This window comes from Enhydra lutris, unplaced genomic scaffold (assembly GCF_002288905.1).
Source record: "Enhydra lutris kenyoni isolate GAN:26980312 unplaced genomic scaffold, ASM228890v2 scaffoldscaffold36, whole genome shotgun sequence".
Taxonomy (NCBI): Eukaryota; Metazoa; Chordata; class Mammalia; order Carnivora; family Mustelidae; genus Enhydra; species Enhydra lutris.
This window is the reverse complement of record NW_019154120.1, coordinates 9039197-9053916: the sequence shown is the minus strand read 5'-3', so window position 1 is coordinate 9053916 and position 14720 is coordinate 9039197. Positions and strand designations below refer to the sequence as shown.

The 14720-nt window shown below is 34.6% G+C and overlaps 1 protein-coding gene across 1 annotated transcript in view; it reads left to right on the top strand.

The window, feature by feature from the left end:
* Nucleotides 1-611: 611 nt before the first annotated feature.
* LOC111154290 (coiled-coil domain containing 102B) overlaps nucleotides 612-14720 on the top strand; it is a 139410-nt gene continuing 125301 nt past the window's right edge. The window contains exon 1 of the mRNA XM_022513795.1: nucleotides 612-687. The gene's annotated coding sequence lies outside the window, so the exon portion shown is untranslated. The remainder of the gene's footprint in view (nucleotides 688-14720) is intronic.

The window sequence follows — 14720 nt, the reverse complement described above, 5'->3', positions numbered from 1 at the left end:
CCTGGGGGTGGGCCCTCTGAGATGGAGCTCCCAATTCCTGCCACATGGCTGAAATCCAGGGCTTTGATATTCCGTTTTTGTATCATGATTTGCTTGCTCAAATATTTTATTAAGTATTCTTTTTTTGCCAGTCTACTAAAAATCACATTGAACCAATGGTATTTCCTATTGCTCCTGTGATCTGTAGTATAATCTCTAAGTCTTGCAGATAGATACTTTATTAGTTTTTTTTTTCTTCACCATTTGAGTTTTTTCTATTACTATTACAAGTTACAATTATCGCTATTAAATTTACATGTTAAATTTATATGTTAAATTTATATGTTAAATACTTGTGGATGAAGGGATGGTTATTTTCTTCCTTTTTCACTCACAGTACATGGTTTAAAATGGTTGGCGTTGGGTAGAAAGCTTTGTATAGCGTACTTAGTTAGGGAACATTAAAGTGATTTCATTTTGGTTCACTCACTTGTGATCCAAAGAGGGTGTTGTGGTATTGGTTTTGATAAAACCTCACAACCAATGGGAATCTTTTTTGAGTTAGTGTGGAGTGGCCTTAATGCTGGAAATAATCCTGTTGGCCAGGACCCCAGAGCTATACAGATGAGAAAAGGATGCAGGAAATTCTGTTGTTTACACATGTGTCTGTAACACTGAGCCGCTGGAGCAGCCCAGCAAGCCCAGAGGGTAAGATGCCTAATAACCTTGTGGTTTTCTATTTAATTATTATATTTTCCTGCTGGAGTAGAGCATGTGGTATTCTCGGAGCAAAGAAAAAGACAGTTGCTTATAAGATGCAGAACAAAACTACTGTAGGTCTGGGAAACAGAGGGATTTGGAGTTTCTTCTTAAAGTGGACTTGATTCCTTCCCTCTTTCTTCCACTTTCCACTGTTGGTATTATTTTTCCTGACAGCTTGCCATACTTCTCCTGTTTTTAAAAAATAACTATGCTAAGCAAAACTCAGGTAAGAATTTCAACTCTAAATTTAGACATTCATAGATTATGTTGATATTAAAACTTTGTTTTGTAGTTCCAAGTGAATACGAGTTAGTCAATATGTTTGAAGTAATCTATATCCTTAGAATTTTTAAAAAATATAAAACTGTTATGCGAACCCTCATATTTATGTCTCATGCATTCAGAGTTATTTTCATTTTGTTGGATAGCCTCATGCTGAATTCCTGTTATTGTTAACAGAAAAGTATACTTCAAACTTAGGACCAATATTGATTTCCTTATATAAGTTACCTGGGTAGTATGGAGGAAATAGGGACATAGAATCAAATAATAAAATCCTGTAGATAATAAAAAAGAAATGGATCTTTATATGGAAAGTAATTATAGAACTAAAAGGGAAAAAAAAAGATCTCTGGAAACCATTGGGAAATATTTGTTAATGTTTTCCACAAAGATAAATTATAAAATGAATGTTGAGTGGGTATGTCTATTGAATAGAAATATAATAAAGATATTTAAAAACAGACACATGTAAGTAACATATGCAGTTGAAATACAAATGATATTTCTTGATACGCTCATTTATATCAAGACTAGTTCTCTGTTTCCTGAAGTCATGCAAATATACTTTTGCTAATACTTTTGTGGAATTGGGTTTTTTTTTTTTTTTTTTTGGAATTGGGTTTTGTTAAAACTGTTGATTAAATGCCTTGCTTTTCGTCATTTTTTTTGTTGAATATCCTTGCATATGCATTAAATATTCCTGAATTCTGACATTTATCCACATTTTTACATAACCGTTAGATTGAAAAGGAATCTTAAAAAGCTAGAGATACAATATCTGTGTAATTTTTCTGTGATTTTGCAAAATTGATTTAAGGTATCAATAAATCTATTTGCATGACATTCAGAAAAATGCTTTATGTGAATTGCTTTTTCCCCCAAAACTTAAAAAAAAAAATAGTTTTCTTGTAAACTGACAGATCATATAATGGTCTCTCTTTTGCATTTTTCATGTTTTTGTTGGATTCAGTAATTGCTTGATCACTGGGACATAGATAGCTTCCTGGTGCTTTGCTACAGTTGTGACCTTGAAATTTATGAGCGTTTCCTCTAATTACTAGAGCCACAAATATAATGACAGTGATTCTTTAAAATTAAAAATGATATAAGGACAACTTCTCTTTGGAGAAGTACCATTTCTCCTGGGCTGATACTGCAAGGTTAATTGAAATTTTCTATAATGGCAAAACCTTCAAAAATCCTCTTTTTAGCAAGATTTCATAGAAGCCTTGAAAGAAAAGTCCAGCTTCCTGAGCTGAGTCTTGAAAAATCAGTAGAATTTAGATAGTTGTTAAAAAGCAAAAAGACCATTCTACTTCGCAGTAATAGTTGAAGCAGAGTTTTGAGGCATAAATTAATGTGAAACAAGGAAGGTGAGGGGTGAGCCTCACTGGAGAAGAAAAGAAATGCACCACTGTGAGTAGCAGACATTGTGCTCAAGAGTGAGACAAAGTTGTGAGGTGCAGAACTATATACTCTGAATACACAGAGTAATTTTTTCCCTGTATATTGTACAATGGGGGCAGTTGGGCATTTCTGAAGTGACGGGGAGCACTTATTCCTCTTTGGTTTGTCGTCGTCGTCTTTATCATCACCACCACCGCACTGCCAGCAAATAATAGCATTTCCTATGTGTAAGATAATTTACATACTTATCTATAATTTTGATAGTTGCAGAATAGAATGAACTTCATTTTACATATCTTCGTTTTACACTTGAAGAAATTTGATGTTCAGAAATGTTAAATGATTTCTCTAAAGCCACAGATAGACTAAGTTCTGGAGCAAAGATTCCAAATAATGTCTTTCTGGCTCCAGAGCTATTTCCACTCCACTCCACTGGTATTTGAGGAATGTAAGCCTGGCAGAAGTTAAGCAGAGTGGTTTGGGATGGCATTGGGGTAATAGAGTGCAGGGAAGAGGCAGTGAGACAGCCTTGTAAACCGGAGCTAATCCCCGTTCTCTCAGGTGACCCATTCTTACCTGTGGGAATAGAATGAAGAAATTGAAAATAAGCAGTTTTTATATTTAAATTGGCTGTTCTCACATTCAGTTCATGCTTTCCTCTCTTATTTTCTTGAACGTTGTATTCAAAGATGTCTTTTGATTTCTCAGAGGAAATTTAACCACTGATTTTCATCAGATATCACGTATTCATAAAAAAATGCTTGCAGTCACTGGAATTGATATTGGGAACACATTGGGATTCTTTCATTTCTTTTTGATGTGTGATATGAATGAATGCTTATTGACCACACTTTCTTAAAATTATGGAAAGACTCAACTGTTATCAAAGAAAAGTATCATGTAAGTTTTATTTGAATGGGTGAAGAATATATATAAAATTTATGTTGCTAATAGATAATGTGGAGTGCAGTATGTCTGTAATAAAAAGAATAAACCCCATTTAACATTTTTACTCCGATATCTAACCTTAAACATATTTTACTTTTCTCTAAATAGGTGTTTTATAAAAAATGTATAATTATATACATGTATATATATATATATATATATATATATATATATGTATATATATAATAGTGTCTATGCTATCATTTTACAAATGTACTATCTACTATTTTACAAGTTTATTGCCAGTTAAGTAGGTTTTACTGGCCTTTTTTGCCATATGCCCAAACAGATGAAGATAGTTGAAATGTAAAGATCCATTCCTTTAAGTTATCATTACTAAAACAATAAGTACATTTGTCAGTTCAAATACTGTCATCACTGACTTTAAGACATTTCATTTTAATTAAACAGGTCTAGGCTGTACTCCATGGTTTTATAGACGGCCTTTTGCGTACTCAGGGCCTGGTCCTCAGTTTGGTCCTCAGTGCCCTGGTCAGCTGTAGGTGCACAATTGTTATCAAGTGTGCTAAAGGGAAACTGGGCTTCTTATTGGAGGGAAGCAGCCCATCAAAGAAAAGGTGGGTTGTGCTCAATGCCATTCCATTAAAGTCATAGCTTTGCAGATTACTGATATTTCATATAAGTAAATATCTGGGTGATTTATGTATGATGATATTTGCTAAGAGTTACTGTTATATATAGAAAAGATGAAAAGATATTTGATGTTAAAAACTGATAGAAGCAATTTTTGATAGCTGAAAATAGAAGAACCCCTTTGAGTAAAAAACATGTTCATTGCAGAGCTTACAAATGGTATCTTATAATCCTTGTCTTCAATTTGTAGAATTAAGGCCCCCCCCCAAAAAAAAAATAGTAGTGCTAGAGCACTTCCACATCAGAGGCAGACCCACCAGGGCAGAATGAGGAGCAGTACTCAGTGAGGTAGGAGGGAACCGGGAGAGAGGAGTCTTCCAGAAGCTAAGTAAATGAGTCTGGAAAGATGAAATGGTCAGTTATATAATATGCTGCTGATTGGTCAAGGAAAATAGGACTTAACTGTTAATTAGATTTTGCAATACAGAAGTCATTGATTTCCTGTTTTTGTAGAGATCTAGGCTTGAAAACTGATAGAATGAGTTCAAGAGAGAATGAGATGAGTGAAAATATCTTCTAAAGATTTTTACTTAAAAAAATGCCAGATAAAAGTCATGGCCCCTGGATGGGAATCAAGATGATTTCCATTTTTCAGGCCATATTATAGCATGTCCATTTGCTGATGAGACTGATTTAAGAGAGAGTTTAATTTGGCTAGGTAGGACAGAGAGGACTGTGTTTGTATTTGCAGGAGCAAAGTCTCTTAGAGGGGATTCAGATGGAACATACAAATGGGAAGTTTGACCTTATGGGCCCGGATGAGAAGGGGAAAGTCAATTGATAGGGGAAATGTAGTAGGGTTGAGTTGGCAGTACTAAGGGCTTATTTGATATTCAGAGTCAAGAACTGAAGTGAGACCTGAAACCGAGCAGTGTTTTCTCAAAGTATTAGCAGGTGCTCAGATGCATTTGTAGAGCAGGCAGATAGTTGGATGTTTTAGCAGGCAGAATTGGAGTTTTCTAGACAAGTAAGGTTAAGAGAATACCATTCTAACTGAGGGTAATTTGTTAATAATGGAGCTTGGAAAAGGGAGGGCAGTGTTGATATGAACTAGGTGGTAAATAGAAGGTAATGGGGTCAATTAATAGGACATCCAAGTTGAGTCAAAGAAGAGAATTTTCAGGACAATAGGAGAAGGTAATCAGAAAGGTGCTTAACATTGAAATGGGAAGAAATGCTAGTATGGTAATAGTGCCTAGGCTGTATACCAGCCAGTAGGTGGGTGAGGTAAAACCATTGGAATTAATAGGAACTGAGAGATGAGAATATTATAAGGATATTGCATGTGAAAATATTTTGGACATTAAATTAGTTTTTCATCCCTGAAAACATTCCATTACCTAACCAATTAGTACCATAATTGTTTTTACTAGATACATCTTATTTTTTATTAATAATTTTTTAAAAATTTATTTAAGTGTGAAAAACTACTCCTGTTATAAAATACATGGAAAAACACAATATTTTATGTATGGATTTTATTATGGCAGAAGATAAAAATCCACAACTAAACACTAATTTTAATACCCATTCCCATACTGAGACTCTAATTTTGTTAATAATTTCATCCACTTACCTTCTTGCTACTTTTTTAACATATCCATCACCTCATACAGTTACCAACTTAAAATTTTTTAACTAAAGCATAGTTGACATATAATATTAAATTAGGTTCAGGTACAGAACATACTGATTCAACAATTCTATACCTTTTGAAACGCTCACTGTGATAAGTGTATTACGGTATTATTGATTATATCCCCTATGTTGTCCTTGCTATTTTTAATGATGTTTTGGTTGATCTTACAGAGTACTGTATGATAGAAGAATCTTCAGGAAAGGATAAGGTATAGACAGAATTTTTTACATCTAACAAATTGTAAACTCATGATTTTTCTAGATATTTATTATTTTGCCAATGTTTTGGGTAAAAATTTAGTTATAGTTATTAATGATGTTCAGAAACATGAATCAATAATATTATTCTTGGGCTTTAGTTCATAATAAAACTGATATTTTAACAACTATGTATATTTTAGTATGTAATAATTATTTTTGTCTAAAAGCCCCTGCTTTAGATAAACAGCTTCAGATAAATGGGGTTTCTTTTAAAGCTTAGATGAGAATGTTGAACAGTCCTATCCAGTGTTTCAAATAATGCCCATTTTACTTGGATGTGACTACTGCAGCTCCTTCATTATGTGACCAAGTGGCAGAGAATGAAAATGTCCTCTTCGTTTATATTTGAATGGCAGCCACAGCTCTGATGTGTGTTTAAATTATCAATAGAATGCATTTTTTAAACATATATTTGTAAATTTATTAGCAGTCATCTTCATTTGAAGCATAGATAGGAAGCCTCTCTAAGATAGGGAGAAATTTGGTGAGAACACACTGAACACATTTGGAAAAATTAAAACAAAGTTTTCTATTTCTGTAAAATTCTCTTTGAAAAAGAAAAACACTTAAATTTCTTTTGGATGTTCTAGAGTAGAGGTGTCCAACAGAAATAGAACTCAAGCAACATTTGCAATTTAAAGGTACATTTTAAAAATTAAAAAATAGGGGTGCCTATGTGGCTCAGTGGGTTAAGCCTCTGGCTTTGGCTTAGATCATGATCTCAGGGTCCTGGGATCTAGCCCAGCATTGGACTCTGCTCAGCAGGGAGCCTGCTTCCTTCTCTGTCTCTGCCTGCCTCTCTGCCTACTTGTGATCTCTCTCTCTCTCTGTCAAATAAATGAATAAAATCTTCAGGAAAAAGAAAAAAATTTTAAAAATTAAAATTAAAACAATAAATGTGACATTGATTTGAATAATATTTTTTATTTAGCTCAGTATCTTTATTAAAATCTTAAAATATAATTAATATAAAATTAATGAGATAGTCTACATTTTTATTTTCCACACTGTTCCTAATTTAGACTTAGAATGCCTCTCAGTTCAGACTACCTTCACTTCAAAAGTTTGCTTGATCCATCAGGCTTGTGACTGACCTATTAGACAGCACAGGCTATAGTACTTCCGAATAGAAACAATTGCTCAGTGCTCTCTCATCAAGTGTAGGTCATGTTGAAGGCATTAGATTTATCTTCTTGTTGTAAATGAAGATATGTGTTCAAGTGACCATTCTAAGGAACAGATTTACCCCAGGTTTTCTGATTCTGAATCCAGTGTTCTCTGATTTCTGCTCTACCATTCTGATGACGGTTATGTTGATGTATTTATGTTATATTGATTCTGAGCAGTATATAAAATACGGTGACATCTGGAAATTACTGGTATGAATATATTCTCCCTTTGCTATAATTTAAGAAAATCTAATTACTGTGAAAAGTAAGCAGTAATGAAAATGATCAACCCAATTCTAGGATTCCACACATTTCTTAGAGTTTGTTTTTTTTTTCTTTTTTAAATAAATTAAATGAAAGATCCAAATCTGGTAGAGCAGAGAGATAGAAAAAAGTAAAATTAGAGGTTCAGAGGAAGATTTAAAACTGTGGCATTATAGGGATTATTTGAGAAAGAGTTGAAATATTTATATGACTGGGAGGGTAAATAAAAAAATAGCAACTTTTCAGAAATAGAGGAGTTTAATCTGGTCTTCAGCTTTTTGCAGTTCTCCTTGCACATGTCTTACATTTTCTATTTTAGGGACTGGAAATTCAGATCTCTTGAGAAATGTAAACACTGGCTATTCACTTCCTGTTGTTTTGGCATTTTTAATCCAGTTTCTGGTCTTTACTAAGGGAGTAAAACACTATGCCTGCATTACAAAGAGGTGAAAACTGATTTCAGATCCATTAGCAATTTGCTAGGAAAGAACTCTGCTTTATACTTAAATTGCTTTTCTCTTTAGCGTTACTTTCTTTCATGCCAAAGGACAAAAACCCAAAATATCAACACTTAAAAAGATGATTGGTGGGGTGCCTGGGTGACTCAAGTCAGTTAAGCGCCCGGTTTTGGTTCAGGTCATGATCCCAGGGTCCTTGGATTAAGTCCCACATTAGGCTCCCTGCTCAGCAGGGAGTCTGCTTCTCCCTCTCCCTCTGCTTCTCCCCACTGCTCATGCTCTTTCTCTCTCTCAAAAAAAAAAAAAAATCTTTAAAAGATTTTTATTTATTAGAGAGAGAGCACACAAGCTGGGGGGGAGGAGCAGAGGGAGAAGCATACTCCCTATTGAGTAAGGATCTCTATGCGGGACTTGATCCTAGGCATTTGGGATCATAACCTGAACCAAAGGCAGATGCTTAATGGACTGAGCCACCCGGGTGCCCTCCAAAATAAATAAAATCTTAAAAAAAAAACAAAACATGATTGGAGACTCTGTATCTAAACAGAGTACAAAGACATTTTGGCTAAAATGGAGAATGCATGAACAGGAAAATGTTTCATTAGCATGTATAGTAACTGTTATAGTAAGTGTTCTTCAAATCAAAATCTAACATTAACACTTTTTGATGTTTCATGTTTTAAGATAATACATGAAATTTTCCCAGTGAAATCAAGATTTTGGGTTTCATTAGTTTAAGAGGTAACTAAAGTATTATACAACCACCAGATTTCTTTTTTTTTTTTCTGGAGAAGGTATTTTCCTCCAGATAATATATCTGAAAGCTAATCACTTGTTCTATTTTACAAAATATATAATTGATATCAATTTAATCTTAGGAGAGTCCATAGAGATGTAACGAGACTATAATCTCATGCAAGTAACTAGGATAAAAAGTCAACCTTTTCTCTAAACACCAATGTATTATCAATTGCTCTTCTGATAATTTGTAGTCATAAATATGTATATATTACCATTTCTGTTTTTGTTATAACAAAAAAGCATTCAGTTTCAAACAATTCCATTGTTTCTCCTTTGCTTTTTTATATTATTTTATTTCATTTTTTCTGAGTATTAGTATCTTCCTTACCAAGAGAAAATAATTGGTTTATGGGAAGGTAGTACTGTAAATGGCTATGTTTTAATTATATACAAAGTCAACTTTACATATCTGTTTTGTATTTTTTCCATTTATGTCACAAGAGATACGATATACTTTCTGGAACGTATGCTGTTCCTATTCAGAGGTAGATAGCCTTGTGATTTCAAAATAGATTAATCATATATTATAAGAAAAAAACATAATTATGAACCTTGGGTAAGTCCATATTCACTAATAATTTTGTTTTTTCAACTTGCTCTGCAATCACATTCATAACGACTTATAATTCAAGGACTAAGTCTGACCTGCAGAAATTTGGAGAATTCAAGGACTTAAATGAGCTCCTGCGGTATGACACTTTGAACACATTGCCATGGGTGGGTGGAGGCAGCTGGTTTCCTGTTTAAAATATTTTGGAGAACTTTTAGAAAGTTCAGTTCATTCTCAGCCCAGAGTTCCTTCATAAAAGAAGAGTTGAACATGTGTAAATATTTATATTTGGAAGATTAATCAGGAATATGTGATTAAACTCCAAAAACTGGGTTAGTTTGTGTTAGAGTTTATGCAGTTCTGTTGTATCCAGTTCTTCCAACATGTTCAAAATAATTTCTTTGGATTCTTTCATAGCAAAATTTTGGTTCCATTTTAAGATGTGAAAACATCTTGATAATTTGCTGCAAGTGAATCTTTGAAGGAAAAAACCTAATATATGCTCGAGTTTCTGTGAGTCAGATTTCACATATAATCACAATCTAAGTTCCATGAGAACATTTATATATTTATTTTTAAAGATTTTATTTATTTATTTTTTGTTTAAAGAGAGAGAGTGCTAGCAGAGAGGGGCTGAGGGAGAAGGAGAGAGTATCTTGAGCAGGCTCCAAGCTCAGCACAGTGCCCACTACAGGGCTTGATGACCCTGAGATAATGACCTGAGCCAAAATCAAGAGTTGGATGCTTAACGGATAGAGCCACTCAGGCACCCTGAGAACAGACATTTAAATCCATTTATTTCCTAATGTACCTTCAGAGCCCTAGAACAGTGTGCCTGACACACAGGAGAAATTCAGTAAATACTTGTCCATGGAATGCATCAAAGCTCAAAAGCTAAGAAATGTTTATCCTTAGTCTATGTTAGGAGCATGCAGAAATGAATCGACATTATTATATACACATATGTGTTGTTTTAATAAAGTGATTATCAAAATACACTGTTATATATGCATTTCCTGGTTTTGTCTTTTATTTTGCCTTTGTTTCACATGAGTTGCTGAAGAGATTTTAAAAACCTAAAGTGGCTGAAAATTGAAATAAATATGGGTACTTTTAAATGATTAAAACTACTCTTGGGACGCCTGGGTGGCTCAGTTGGTTAAGCAGCTGCCTTTGGCTCAGGTCATGATCCCAGCGTCCTGGGATCGAGTCCCACATCGGGCTCCTTGCTCATCAGGGAGCCTGCTTCTCCCTCTGCCTCTGCCTGCCATTCTGTCTGCCTGTGCTTGCTTTCTCTCCCTCTCTCTCTCTGACAAATAAATAAATAAAATCTTTAAAAAAAAAAACAAAACTACTCTTGTTAAATTAATTAAACAAAGAGGTCATTAGACTGATGTCACTCTAATGCCATGGTGACCTACATAAACAGACCAAAATCTAAGCTGCAAGGTTAAAGAGATTGAAACCAAAGATCAGCCAATCACAAACAGCCAACTAGGCTTTAAGCTATAATCAATCATTAATTTCCTTACATTGCTTCTGCCTTTTATCTGCAAAAGCCTTTCCCTGAGCTCCTATGGGTAAAGAACTCCAAACCACTTCTAGTTTAGAGCTGTCCCAATTTGAGTCAAGTTTTTTTTCAAATTCTTAAAATATTTAATATGCCCCAGTTTATCTTTTAAACTTGCATAATTACCCCCTGCTCGCTTTTGATTATGTGAATTTGAGTTTGTATAACAATTTTTCAGTCCAATGTAGAGTGACAGGGAGGTTTGCAAGAGTGTTCATCTTTGAATAGGGGGCATTATGTAAAGGGATGCTGGTTTAAACAACAACAACAAAAAAACCCAATAGGGCCAAAAATTTGTAGAGTTAGTAAGCAGTGTTTTTCACATGGATTTCTTAGCTCTACCTTTGTTTTATCAACTAAGGAAGTTATTTGTAAACCTCAGTGAAGAACTTTCATAAATGGACAATCATTTGCATAAACACACTTCAGCGGGTGGTAAACCCCCATTCACAGTGTCACTATGCATCACACATATGACTTCCATCTGATTAAAATAAAAATGCAGGGGCTCCTGGGTGACTCAGTCTGTTAAATTTCTGCCTTCTGCTCAGGCCCAGGGATGGATCCCCGAGTTGTGTTCACTGCTCAGGGGAGCACATGCTTCTCCCTCTCCCTCTGCTCCTCCCCTTGCTTGTGCTCCCTGTCTCTTTCTCTGTCAAATAGATAAATAAAATCTTAAAAAATTAAATAAATGCAATAACAAAAAACCCCAAGTATTTGATTTGCGGTTCTAGAATGTCAGAAAAAAAAATTTTCTCCCAATCTGCCTTAACAATCTAGAAAATAAAGTCTTCGCTGTTAGTTTCGTAGTCTGCATTGCTTTTGAATGCTTCCTGAATGCTTCCAGGGTATTCCTGGGTATTGGTAAATTTAGTGATTTTTCTCTTCTCTTCTTCTTCTTTTTTTTTTTATGTCTTAATTTAATTTAATTTAATTTTTTTCAGTGTTCCAAGATTCATTGTTTTGTTTCTTTTCTTTTCTTTCTTTCTTTCTTTCTTTCTTTCTTTTTTTTTTTTTTTTTGAGAGAGGGACTCTATTTTGAAGAATTTTCTTAATTAGGAAGTCTAAATATAAAATCATACAGAACTTCCATGGAAAATATCAAGAAAACAGTTTTCTTACTAGAATTGGTACAATGTAAACTTTAAGAAAGATAGTGATTTAGGGGGAGGCACAGGAGTTTTGAAAGGGATAGCAAGGTGATTAAGTGATTGAAAGGTAGAAGGCTTTGTGGAAGTTTGGAACAGGAGAGAGAGCAGGGATGACAGGTGATGATCTTGGTGTTCTGTGAAGCATGAAGGACAGCAGTCTGCCTCTCATGGGAAGGAGAAAAGCTGAGTTCAAAGAGTGACTGTCTGGAGCTAGAGGAGACAAATACCAGACTGACTTCGGATTTAAAGCACTGAGCATGTTCACTTAAATCGGAAGATGACACAGTCACCAAATGTGGGTATCTTTTGTTACCCGTGTTGGAAATGTGGTAGATTTTCCTGCTGACACAGAATGCAGTAGAACTCCCATGAAGTAGAAGCATAAATATACTTAGAGTGTTAGATTTTCATTATTGCATTATCAGTGCTTCATCTTTTATTGTTAAACACTCTATTGTTGCAAATAAGGAGATTGCAAATGTTATAAGTTCTGGTTGAGTTTACAGAAAGGAAAATTAGCTTTTCATATCTCTATTAGGAAGTTCCAGTATTTTATTTATTTATTTATTTATTTTTAAGATTTGTGTATTTATTTAGAGAGAAAGAGAATAAGCATGCAAGCTGGGAGAGGGGCAGAGAGAAAGGGAGAGAATCCTCCAACAGACTCCCTGCTGAGCGCAGAGCCCCACTAGGGTCTCAGTCCCACAAGGGTGTCAGGTCATGGGATCAGGACTTGAGCCAAAATCAAGAGTTGGCCACCCAACTGATTGAGCCACCCAGGCACTCCAGGAAGTATTTTAATAATAAGTATTTTAATAAGAAAATATATTTGAATCATTTTATTTAAAAAGATTCAAAATCCACATCACATTAATATGTCAAGTAGTCTTTGTTCTAATTTATGAAAAGTGTTAAGTTTTTTAAAAATGTATTTTGTGACAAATTTTAAATGTTAACCAAATGATTTATTTCAGAAGATATTTCCCTTTTATGTTCTCTGAGCTTTATTATCATGTAGAAATTGTGGCTCTATGTGATCTCTTGATGATGGATGTTATAAAGCAGTAGAAAACAACTGTCTGTGGTGGTTCATTTTAAGTAATAGGAAAGCATTTGAAAAAACATAGTAATGAATTTGAGTAGCTCCTTTGTATGTTAGGGTTAAATATATGTATAGCATAAATTATATCTGTTACATGTTGAGTATTAATTGAGTAGGTTGATACTTTGAATTAATCAAGAGGAAGAAAAAGAAATCTAGAATTTAGTGAATATTTAAGAATTATCTATTTTTAAAATATAGAACATACATATTTAGTTCAAATTGGAACTTCTGCATTTTTTGTGAAAGAAATATTCTCTCTGAAGAATTAATATAAAAATAGAGCCTTGATACCCAAAGAAAGCTGAATTATTTTGGTAATCCAGGACTAAAAGCTTGGCTAAAATAAGAAGTGCAATCTCCAGGTATGCAAGAACAGGAAGCTTGGAGAGTCTGGAGTGGAAAGAAGAAGGGAGACCAGCAGGTAAGGCTGGTGTCACTCCAGTGAGGATTCTGAATTTAATCCTGAGAATAACAGGAAAGCACATTGAGGTTTTCAGCAAAGATGAAATAATCAGATTAAAAATACAAAAATATCTCTGCAGTTGGTGAGTGGTGAACAGTATTGGAAGGGAGAACTGCTGGTACTCTTTTCCAGTAACCTGAGTGAGGGGGCTATGTTTGGACTCAGGTGGCTGAGAAGGAGAAAAGTAACCATAGATTACAAACTTCCTTGACAGTGAAATGAACAGGACCTGGTAATTGATGGGAAATAGGGGGTGATGAAGAAGGATCAGTAAGGGAAGTCTAAATTTTTGGCTTACACAAACTGAGAGGATGGTGGTGATGTTGATTAATGGGAAAAAATGGAGGAAAGCCGGTTAATCTTCACGAGAGTAAGAAATAGAGGCCTTCCCTAAACTCCCTGAAGCAGCAAAATTCACGTTTTCTGTTTCCACATAAACACAAACACACACAGCAAATAACTCTGCATTTCCAACAGACCTGAGGATTCCACATGAATAAAATAAGATTAATTTATTAAGGCCCACTGGACATGCATAAACATAATTGCATGCACATGGATTTTGGCAGTTGTAAGCTCTCTTAATTGAATGGTTCAGTTGGTTTCCTCTAGATTCATTAATTGAGTATCTTCTATCTTCTAGTTCCCTCTAGGTTCATTAATTGAGTATCTTCTATATTCTAGTCACTGTGAACACAAAGATAAAAAGCAAGTTGCAGAAGCTCATAGAAGCTCATAGCCTGATGGTAGAAACGATTATTAAAATTACTATGTGATATCATAAATCCAGAATAAGATAATTAACCAGCGCATGAGGCCACAGATAAAAAAGGAGCGAACTGAGCAGGAAACTTAGTTTAGACACATCGTTTTTCTCACTGTTAGCCATCTTCCCTCCCCAACCCCCATTACATGCTCAGACACCACACGCAGCCCCACACATGCGTGTGTGCATACACACACACACACACACACACACACACACACACACACATATTACCAAATTGAACTGTATTTGGGTTTTCAAATAGTTTCTACACCAACATCCTTTTATAGGCACAAAATCTGTTCTTTTTAAGACTGTGTAGCTCATATATTATAAGTGTAAGCTAAGAGTTGATGACAGGACCAGAGTAGAGTAATAGAACAGCTTGCTTTTAATATATGTGAGCCCTTTATATGTGAATTGTGCATCCTGTTTGGACAGGAACCAAGGAAACATCAGTTTGAGTTGTTTATTTCAGTGTATCATTTCATC